Raw genomic sequence first — 11383 nt, 5'->3', positions numbered from 1 at the left:
GTGGTGGAGCAGCAGGAAGACAAAGGATCTCCCACAGGTTCAAGTAAGAACCCCGATGGGCTTGATCCAAATTGTAAGGCCTGATGCCAGTCTAGCGACCTGTTTGGGAATCCCTGGGAGGCCCAGATGCCACAGGAATCTGCATGGAATCACACAGACGTTCCATCCAAGAACAGAAGCTTTGCTTGTCTTTTTATAGTGTCTGAGCTCTCACTTTTTGCTTCATTTATTAGATGCTTGTCTTATCAGCTCTCCTCACTCCATTTCCTTGGTCTGAGCTATGTTGACCCTTAAATCTCAGCTGTCTTGGATGCTGTCTGAGGCTTTCAAATGTCAGCACATAGGGTTTCATCTAGCTTTTACAGTCGCTCTCGTTGCGCTGTGTCCATCCTCCTTGGCCACTGCCCTTAACAGTCTAAGATTTCTCAAGTCAGAAGGCAGCTTGAAGTGTGTCTAGGGAGAAGGATATGAAACAGGTTGTGTTCACTTTGTTACTGTATGTATTATCCTTAGAAGTGATTTTTTTCTTTGACTAGGATGGTTTATAATTGAACCGATGCCCGATGTTTTGTGGGGAGCTGTTCCACTGGCCACTTTCTGTTGCTGGGGATCACATCAGATGTGTGGCCACTGGTGTTACGATTATCTCAGGGCTTTGGAGAATATCAGAATTTGGAAAAAAGATGTAGCCGGAGACAGATAGTTTGTGTTCTTTAGCTTTGTTGTATTTTATATTTGAAAATCAAGCGAATCGTGTGAATTTGGCCATAGCTGTTTATATTGTCCTCACTTCAATTCAATTACACGCACGGTTGTCTGTCAACGTGTGAGATTGAATTGCCATTTAAGTTCAATGAGATTGGATTAGTTCAGCATTATCATAAAAAGTGATTGCCTAAAAGTCAGGAAAACACAGCAGAGAAGCATAATTTGATAGAATCAAAACAAACATTTATTTTTAGAAAAGTGACTAGGATCTCATTTTTTACATCATTTTTTTCTTTTTTTTACGGTATTTTTCCATTACCATGGATCCCCACTATACAGTCCTCCCCCCGCCATAATCACCACACTGTTGTCCACGAAGAGCAACCGACAATGGTTTTGTAGTGACTAAGGAGGGAGAACACTCCCAGGCAGACAGAGCCAGGTTATGTCTTGTACTGAGGTGAGTGCACTGAGATGCAAATGAAGCAAGAAGCATTAGAAAGTCCTGAAATAAACGAAAAAACTTTGTAACAGTGAGAGATGCGTAGAAGCAGTTCATAAGGTGTGCAGGGTTCTTTGCAGTGTATCACACTTTAATTGAAGGATTTTTCTAAGTTGTAGAAAAATAATGGTGCGTCTTAACAGTTGGTGACCTTGTCAAATATCCAAAATGTGTTATTGATCATATTTTCCTCTGTGCTTGGTACACAGTGCATTAAACTTACCACATACCAAATAAATACATTATCAGGTTTCTTGCTTATATGCTCAAACTGTGACTTTATCCTTATTGTTCCAACATCATTTACATTATAATTGTCTTATTTCAAAAGTTTAAGTGGTTAAATTTTTAAACATGAAGTTTTATGTAAAATTTACATTTCTCACTTTATAAATGCTTGATAGTTTGAAGCCTATAAAGGGTTTAGATTACATGACAGAACTTTTGTTTATTTTTACAAAGATATAAAACTACAATTTTCTTTAAGTTTCAGTCAATAAAATGCTAAAACAGCAATTATCAACTGGGGTCCTCTGGTGGAGAGTTAACATTTTAGAAAACAACGTGTTTTCCCATCAATTTTAACTATATCAAATCTTGTTCTATCATGTTTTTGGTATACTGTTTAGAGAGCCTCAGAGAATGCAACAGATTTTTTCTCAGGTCGTGGTTTGGAGAACGGGACTCTGGGAGACGTAGGTTTGAAACTCCCCAGGACTTACGAGGGTAGGGCTCTAGCTTTAGGTTTTCTTCCATTGAGTAAAGTAATTTTGGGCAAAATCAGCTTCTTCAGGATTTCATGGGATCATCTAAAAACTGAGTTAGCTGACATCTAAGTTAATAAATTAGTTGGATTTGCTGCTCTTTTATTATGACCAGAATACAATTATTAAAATTCTTCCTATTTTACATGTCAGAAGATAAGTTGATCTTTTTTCCTAATAAATAATATGTGTTGGGGAAAAGTAGCCCCAAATGACCAGAAAGTGTTTTTAGTCACTTACTTGGGGTACCATTCATGACTATAGGAATGTGGTAACCACGGTTAACTTCTAGAACAAAGATATGTCCATTGCAAATTTATATGATATTTTCACTTTAGAAAATACAAGAATTTTTACAAATCCAAGGGCTATTTCACCAAGAATACATTATGCAGGAATCCTTGTATTTCTCAACATAAATTTAGATGTAGTATTTGATCAAAATTCACCAAAAAAATCATTTTAATATATTTTATTCCTTTTGACTCTCTTCAACTTTTGTCATGTAACAACTGATAAAAATAGTCTTAGGTCTTCTCTAAAATATATAGTCATCTATCTCATTACTGGTCACGATATAGAATTAAAAAAAAAACAACAACTCACATATCCTTCCTGAAATAATGAACATCAGTCATAAGGAGCCATTTCATCGACCTCAGCGGGCTGCTTGGAGAGCTGAGACGAGCTTTCTTGCCATCCCTAATACAGCGTTTGCTCACGCACAATAAATAAACCAAGTAATTTGAAGGATCATTTGACCTCAGCCAAACACCTTGAAAACTGTGCTCTTTTATCTCAATTCATCATTGTAGATGTAAGTGAAGCCTACCACCCGCTCCATCTCCTGGGTGTCTAGGGTACTTTGAATCCAGAAGACCTAATTTGAATAATTTGTTCCTTGTTCAGGCTAAACCAAGCCACTACTTGATAAAACAAGAATGTAACTCCTTCATCAATATTGTATAGAGTTGAACATGCCACGATGGTTTTGAGATGTCTGATTATGCTGCATTGTCGTGATGCAAGCTCACTGAAGTCAATCAAATGCATGCATTTTTGAATGGTTTAAAGATTAGAAGTTTGCTACTGTTTTTTTTTTTCTTTTAAAAAATGTAGGGAGTTTAGCTTAATGAAAGTTATTTGGGTGAATGGCAAATTGAATTCATTCATTGCTGCTCTCAAGCATACGATTCATTTCAATCAAAACATGTTTCTAAATGGCCTCAATTTTATAGTCCTTCTGATAATGTAAAGTTTTTACATTATCAGAATAATAAAGAACAAATAACTGAATAAACCTTTTTAAAAAAGCTAAAATACTATATTAAAATAATATGTAAACAGTGTAACTTTACTGTGCTCACTTAAGATACACCTCTGATTAAGTCCTCAAACTGAGATTAATGACCAATAAGAGAAAAAGCTATAAAAATTGCCTTCTTTTTTTAAGTAATACTTTTCAAATGCAGCTTTGAGCTCTTCATTGCTTCCAATGTATCTTTGAATATAAAGCCTGGCTTCTATTCATACACCCCATTCCAGTAAAACACTGCTAGATACAGTATATTCCACGGACGTTTTCTTCACCATCTTTACTGTAAACAGTAGAAAAGGCGGTGATGAATGAGACTTGCATTATACACAGTAATGATTGTGAAACAAGGGCTTCGGAGCTTGAACGCTCTCCATGTCTGGTTTTCATCCGTGTGCCCAGGGCGGCCCTTCACTTCCTGTCATCCCCTGGCCGCAAGTAAACATGCAAGGGACCGGGGGTGGGGGGGGGTGGGGGCAAGAAGCCAGCTACTTTAAAGACAGAGCTTAGCTCCAGCACTAACTTACTGCTTGCTGTCGTAAGCACCAAGTCACATCACTCAGTGGCCAGGAGTCAGTCGCATAATCGGATCTGCCCACAAGGAAAGGGCACACAGGGGGAAATGAATGGCTAACCAAAGGAAACCGGCGGTGCTCAGTGTCTTTAATTGGGGAACAGATAATGGGGTGAGGGAGCATGTTGCTCTTCGCACAGGAGCCGAGGAACTGCCTGGGGTATTTTTCTTCCATTAAAAAAATCACAGAATAACATATGAATGACTATACAGCAAATAATTATCATATGGCTTCTCTAAAGAATTTTGATGTTTCAAGTCTCCAAAGTAATTTTGTGTTGGAGGACCCTTCAGTCAGGGGGCGCGTGGCCTGCAGGTCATTCCTGGCCCCACCTCCCGGGGGTTGGACTGTGGGGATTCACACAGACTCTGATCTCTTTGTCAGCGTCCTCACCTTCACATTTCAAAGACGATGCTAACGTGCCGTTTTGGTTTCTGGAAAGATTAGGTAAATTGCTGTTTACGTGTGTGGGTTAGTAACACTGTGTCATGCTATTCTTACCGTCTCTCAGTTTTGATATCTGGTCTGATGGTATGCTTTCTAAGAATATAACTTTTTAATAATTTTGAGAACAAATTATTCCAAAAAAATCTTTAAATAAAAACCAGGAGGTGTGCACATGTACATTTTTAAATGTTTAAAAATTTATTTATTTATATTGTTTATTGTCATTCGTGTACAGTTGTCTCCATTTTCCTGCCACCACTTCCCCCTCACCCCTCCCCTTCCCACCCTCAGTCCTTCCCCTCTTTGGCTTTGTCCCTGGGTCCTTTATACATGTTTCTTGATTACCCTTTTCCTTCTTTTTGACTTAGGATATTTTCAACTTATGGTGGGTTTAGAGTGATACAACTCCATCCTAAGTCAAGGAACATCAGTATAATGAACAATTAGGACTTACTAATGACAGTACAAACAACCCGATACAAAAAGGGATGAAAGATTAGAACAAATACTTCACCCAAGAAGTGATATGCATGGCAAGTAAACAAGCGGGAAAATGCTCAGTGACATTTGAAAAAAGAGAATTAGAGTCTCAATATGATAGCCCAAACCATCCACCAGATGTCTAAAATAAAGGAGATTGACTATAGGTTTTGAATATTTTATTTATGCTTGCTATGATTATTAAAGTATCACTAAAGAGATACTGATTTTCTATAATCAAATTGTAATTCTGTTTTTATGACAGAGAAAAAGAAGGAACTAATGTGGGAATAGTTAGCAAACGAAAGTCTCGTAACTGGGAATAAGTGTATTTACCTACTTTCCGAAGGTGTTCATGAATGAAGATGTTGTTCCCCAAGAGAAATGTCAATAGTAATGAACTCTGTGACTCCCTGGTGCTACCCTTCATTCAATATATGATCATAAAAATAACAAGATCAGTCAGTTTATTTACACCCTTAATTTTGGGGGACAAATTAAGGAATCACTACAATAAAAATAACACTCATAGTCCAGGGAAAGAGCCAATTAACTTTATTTTTATTCCTATCTCTAAGTATACACATTGGATTTATACAATTTCAGAGTTTCAAAGCCAAAGCTTTTCAATAGTGCATCACTTGCCAGAATTGATTTGGGAAATTGGTAGCAAGAAAAAAAATAGTAGCTGCAAAAAATCTCAATACACATGCTTTTAAGTGAAGCCAAGTATCGTTATCAGGCAGCAATGGCATGTTTAAATCCTAGAAACAGCTATATAATATTATAGTGTAATCCAAACCAGTATCCCAAATTACATTCACTCCAATATTCCACATTTTTGCCAAACACTCCTCTCTGAGGAGAGCAAAATGTGATTCAAATTTAAAAGATCTTGAATACAGTAGACTCTTCATAATTTGATGGAACAGAATAAGATGTTGGCGATCCACGGCATAATCACAATATGTTTAGGTTGCAGGTGCTTTACTTATTTATATTAAGGAGAAGAAAGCCAATAATGTTCCTTTTTTTGTTTAGACTCTAGCACCAGAAATCCATTTATTATTGAGTTTGTGTCTCGTGATCCTCAGGGATAAACTCCAGAGATGCAGAGAATAGTCATTGCAGAACTCTGTAACGTCTCTTGTCGCCTGACCGAGCGCGGAAGCCTTAGGAACATCACTGGGGGGCATCTGCTCTCTCCCCATGTACTTAAAAATCCCGTGAGCTCCCGGGACGCGACTCGCAGGCAGGTTATGCTAGCAGAGCAATGCAATTAACCTTTCCTGTAAATTAAATGTGCACACGTTCTGTGGAGGAATACTTGCTTAGAATAAGTTCCATCATTTGCAGAATGTGTGAGACAAATAATTTTCTAACAAAAGTTGGGCATTTTGAAGATTAATCACAGGTTTACTTTATCTGTTTTGGGGGGCAGTGTGTGTGTCTGTGTGCATATATATGTTACTGCTTCCTCTATCACAGTCCAACCAGCACACATTCTTCTCAAGGAAATGAGACTGAAATATCCATTTATTTTTATAGAATGCATTTATATTTTTAATAATAGTTTCATTAACTTCTTTTTTCAAAGAAATTTATCATCATCAATTGAGCACACTTACCTAAGACCTTTTTGATTACATTACTGTGGTAAGAACCCAGCATGAGATTAACAAATGTGTAAGAGAAGGGCAGTGTGTTGGGGATTGTAAGCACGATGTTGCACAGCTGATCGCTAGAATTCATCATCTGGCATAACTGAGACTTCACTTTGGCAGGTAAGCAATTCCCTCCACCCCACTCCCCCAGCCTCTGGCAACCACCATTCTGTTCTCTGCTTCTAAGAGTTTGACTCTGTTTGATGTCCCCAAATGAGTTGAATCATATAGCTTTATCCTTCTGTGACCTGGGTTATTTTAGTTACACTTGAACGTTTTTCAGGTGTAATCCATGTCGGAGCATATTGCAGGAGTTCCTTCTTTTTGAAAGCTGAGTAATATTTCATGTGGCGCATGTATCACATTTTCTTTACCCACTCATCCATCAGTGGGCCTTGTGGCGGTTCCTTGGCTGTTGTGCGTACGGCTGCAGTGAACATCACAGAGCTGACATGTCTTTGAGGCCCTGGTTTTTGTCCTCCTGGGTAAATACCCACACATGGAACGACTGGATTATTTGATCGTTTATTTTTTAGTTTTACGTCTTGAAGCACCTCCTTATTTTTTTCCTTTGCTGCTGTGCCATTTTGCATTCCCAGCAGCAGTGTGCAAAACTTCCGGTTTCTCTACATCCTCACCAATATTTACCTTTTGTGTGCATTTTATTAATAGCTGCTCTAACAGCCGTGAGGTGATATCTCATTGTAGTCTCCATCTGTGTTTTTCTGATGATGAGTGATACCAAGTATCTCACGTTCCAGAGCTGGGACCGAAGCTGGCCCCGGCCTGCAGACACATGCATAGGAGGGGTTGGTTACCTTGAGAGGGGGAGCTGAGTGTGGGCACATGACGCAGGGGCGTTTCCTGTTCATGCTGTACGCCTTAGAGAACTTTGACTCCTTCTGTCAACTTACTGAGTTGTTTAATCTGTTTTTTTATTTCAGTATATCTAAGTACTGTACTACTCTATGTATGTTCCTATGCTATTTGTTGATTTTTTATTTTGTTAGGCTTGCTTTTCCTCCTCTCCTCTCTCCTCTACCCATCCCACTCCTCCATCCAGTACCTGGATATGTCCCTACATCATTATTTAATATTGTGACTTTCAGTCACATACTGTGCTATGACTTTGATTTCTATTTCTTTTTAAAGCTATTTCCCTGTAAGCTCTACAGCCCCTCTCTCTCTCATTTTGTTGCATTTACTTTTCTATGTATTCACCTATTTTTAATTTTTGGAAACTCCCCTATATAAATGGGAAGCCCATAAAATTATGTTTTCTATAAAATCGAATAAATCAAGTCAGGTTTTGGTTTTTCTTAGGGACATACTCTGGAGTTCTCTGTCCTTCCCTTTAGGCCTAGACTGGCTGCTCTCCTGGTCTGCTTCACGTGCGCTCTCGCAGGGGCTCTGTTTCTCTCCCTTTGTCTCCTGCCTCCAATGTCTTTCTTCTTGGCTCCATTAACCAGAGTCTTTCGTAACTGCCTGAGAAAGGGATCGTGGGCGTAGTTTCAGAGATGCTGCCCATCCGAAAATGTCTTTATTTTAGCCCTACATGTGGCTGATCTCTTGGCCAGACAGATAACTTCTCAGTTGAAAATACATACTTATTCTCAGAATATTTATTTTTTATAACACACACCATACAACACACACATGCTTAGATTATATGTGTGGTCAACTGGACTTTGACAAAAGTGTCAGAATACACAACAGGGAAAGGATAATCTCTTTAACAAGAAGTGTTGGGAAAACTGGATATCCACATGCAAACATGTAAAAGTGGGCCCACATCTTATACCGAGTACAGAGCCCACTAAGCACCCTCTGTCTGCAAATCTCCCTGGCAGTGGTGAACACACGAAGATTTTCTCCTTGTCCTGCAAAATTGCATATTTGTATATTTGCATCTATATTCTGTTGACGATACTTAGCATAGACTGTCTCTTGCATATATTTGTGTGATACATACCAATTTTGCTACATGGAGCTACAAATATATATATATATATATATATATGCAAAAAATGACAAACCCACATGTCAACATGATTGTTGTTGGTTAACTATGCATTACTCCACACTCCACCTTTAACCAATGAGTATACTTTTTTCAATAATTGAATTATAGTACATAACACAGATTGGCTAATTGAAATATATTAATTGATTAATTAAAATATGTTCATTGATAACCTGGCTTTATTGTTCTAGATATGCTAAAATAATGAAGCTTGATAGCATTCATTCTTCAGTGATAAGGGAAGGCCTACCTAACTGCTAATGAATGACATTTTACCTTTTCTAAATGAACTAGTAGTGATATGAATAAATGTAAGTGGAAAAAGAGGGAGGTTACATGGCTTATTTCAATTGATAAAAGGAGTTTTTGTGAAATCTAAATCAAAACATCCTTTCAGTATCATCTCTGAAAATAAAGCCTTTGAACTTCATCATCATTCATCCAAAAGGAAAAAAAGCACATACAGGTAAAGAAAAATATTATAAATATTATAAATTATAACAGTACCTGTTATGGAATAAAAATTCTTATAGATTAATAATTTAAAAATGCTTGTGGAAATTCAGAATACTTATTGAGATGGCAGCTAGAAGTACTAAATTGTCTTTCTGGAGAACACAGAGGTGTAAATCATAAGGTGTGTGGAACATCAATTAATAGTTGTTAATTGTGGAAGGAAAAAAATCACTGCACTGGATGATTTTGAATCATCAAAGGGCTGGAATTTGACTTCTATTGCTATGGAAACTATACACCCACACCGTGGAATAAAGGATTATTTATTAATATGTGTGATAATTAGCACAGAAAAAGCTAGCTCATTTCTGGTATTAGTGATACTTCTCTATCCATGTTAAAACCAGGCAATCTTAGAAATATGAGAAAGTAGGATCATAGATGGATATGCCACACAAAGATAATGCTCTGACCTTCACAAGAGACCTTACTACTTTTCATGTAAGGTATTTAGTGCATCGCGCATTCCCAGAGCTGAGCGATAACACAGGGATCTTTTCAAATTAATATTTATTTTATCAGGGCTATTAAAAATACATTTGTTCTATTTCACTTCATTCATTATTTATCTAGTTCCTTTGAGTACTACATTTTATCTACTTTCTAAAACGGCACACATCTACTTCGCAGACAAGGAGTTAGAGCAGTGGACATGTGCTTGTTTAAAATAGTATAATGCGCACACCATCACGGAGAGGTCCCTCAGTCTCACCCGCGGGTTGCATTTCTCTCTGGGGTTCAACAGGCCATGGTCATTGGAGAAAACCTGAAACAGAGGTACAGTGACTAATCTCCGCTACATCGTTGTAAGCTCCACATCTCATTTCCTTTCTTGCAAGATGTATGTGGAGAGTTTTTTCTTTTTCTTAGACCTGCTAATTTTTAATTTTTCTATTTCCTTTGTCTTCTCACTTACTCTTTTTTTTTTACCTTCCAAAATGCCTTTTCTATCTTCTTTGGCATTTTTTAATCAACATTTTTTTTAGAGCACATTCCTCTGACATGCTTGCCACGTGTAGTTAGGTAATATGGTTTTATAGTATACATCATATTTCAAGTAATTTCAATTTTTCATGGTACCATACAAAGAAATGTTCACCAATATCTAGAAATAAGTGAATTATGAAAATTAAGACCAAGTATACTAGCTTACCCAATATAATTACATCATAAAACATTGGTTACATTGCCCTGTAACTTGGAAGAAACCTGTAATAAAGTAAATAAAAGAAATCGTTAGGAAGGGACAACAATACATATTTTACATTTAATGATTATTTTATTCTTTACCAAAAAAGTGAAATTGCTATTTGCAGAAAATTATTAGCTCCTAGCCAGAATTAATATTGGTCAAGAATAAAAAATGATATGGAACTAAGTAAATAAACAGTCTTTTTTACTGGATCTTTTCTTATATAAATACATCTGTATTTTACATTATGAAGGAGCTCTCAACTATTTGATTTTCATGGCAAAAATTCAACAGTAAAGTAATTATTAGAATACTTCAGCTTAGCAATTTTGCTTTGTTTAACCAGGTAATTAGAAAAAGAAGCTTTTTTATTTTAATTAGCTGGATAATTTTCTTAATTCTAAAATTACTCAATAGATGTGGGACTGTCAAAACTGTAGGCACTCAAGTTCGTGGAATTAAACAGTGGGAGAGTTTTCAGGGGGGAATGAATCACAGGCCACATGTGCTTGCTAATTGGCCTTACACAAAGAAAAACTAGGTTTCTCAAATCTTCGTGACAGGAAGTCGTTTTTCAGGTTAGAGTGAGACACCCAGTTGGAGTGAGGTACCAAAAATGGTTCTAGAGGGACAGGATTTTAAGAAAGAATTTTCTGACTTGGTCCTGAGATTTCTGGAACTGGCTTTCTAATCTAAACAGATTTAAAGAGGCTACTGAGTCTATTTCATTATGTAAATTGAATTCCCTATCTTACAAGATGTCTATTGTTAAAGTGAGGGCATCAGTTGGGAAAGAAGGAAGTTTTTACATTGGGATGGGAGTGTGGAGAAGCCCCTGCTGAAGCTGGCCACATGGAACCCCTGAATTCTGATGAGCCCGCCTTGCCAGTGGCAGAGGACTTTTTGCCCCTCCCCCACAGTGGCATCAGTCAGAGTTGGATTAGGTTGAATTATTGATATGGGCCCACTCAGCAGAGATTCTTCATTTACTGTGGTAGGTCAAGGAATCAGAAAGGGCTCTGACAGTTTGACTGGTTAGTTGGTTGCCTGGCTAGAACAGGGCCCTTGAGCAGTTGGAATTGCAGGGATCCAGAGGTGTTGGGATGTAGGAATGTTAAAGTGGATTTCTCTTTTAAGACCTGCTCACCCACCCTGGGTGGATCCAGAAGAGATAATTTTCACCACAGTCACTCCGTT

The sequence above is a fragment of the Desmodus rotundus genome, chromosome 10 (genome assembly GCF_022682495.2).
Source record: "Desmodus rotundus isolate HL8 chromosome 10, HLdesRot8A.1, whole genome shotgun sequence".
Taxonomy (NCBI): Eukaryota; Metazoa; Chordata; class Mammalia; order Chiroptera; family Phyllostomidae; genus Desmodus; species Desmodus rotundus.
Note: the sequence above shows the minus strand (reverse complement) of the source record.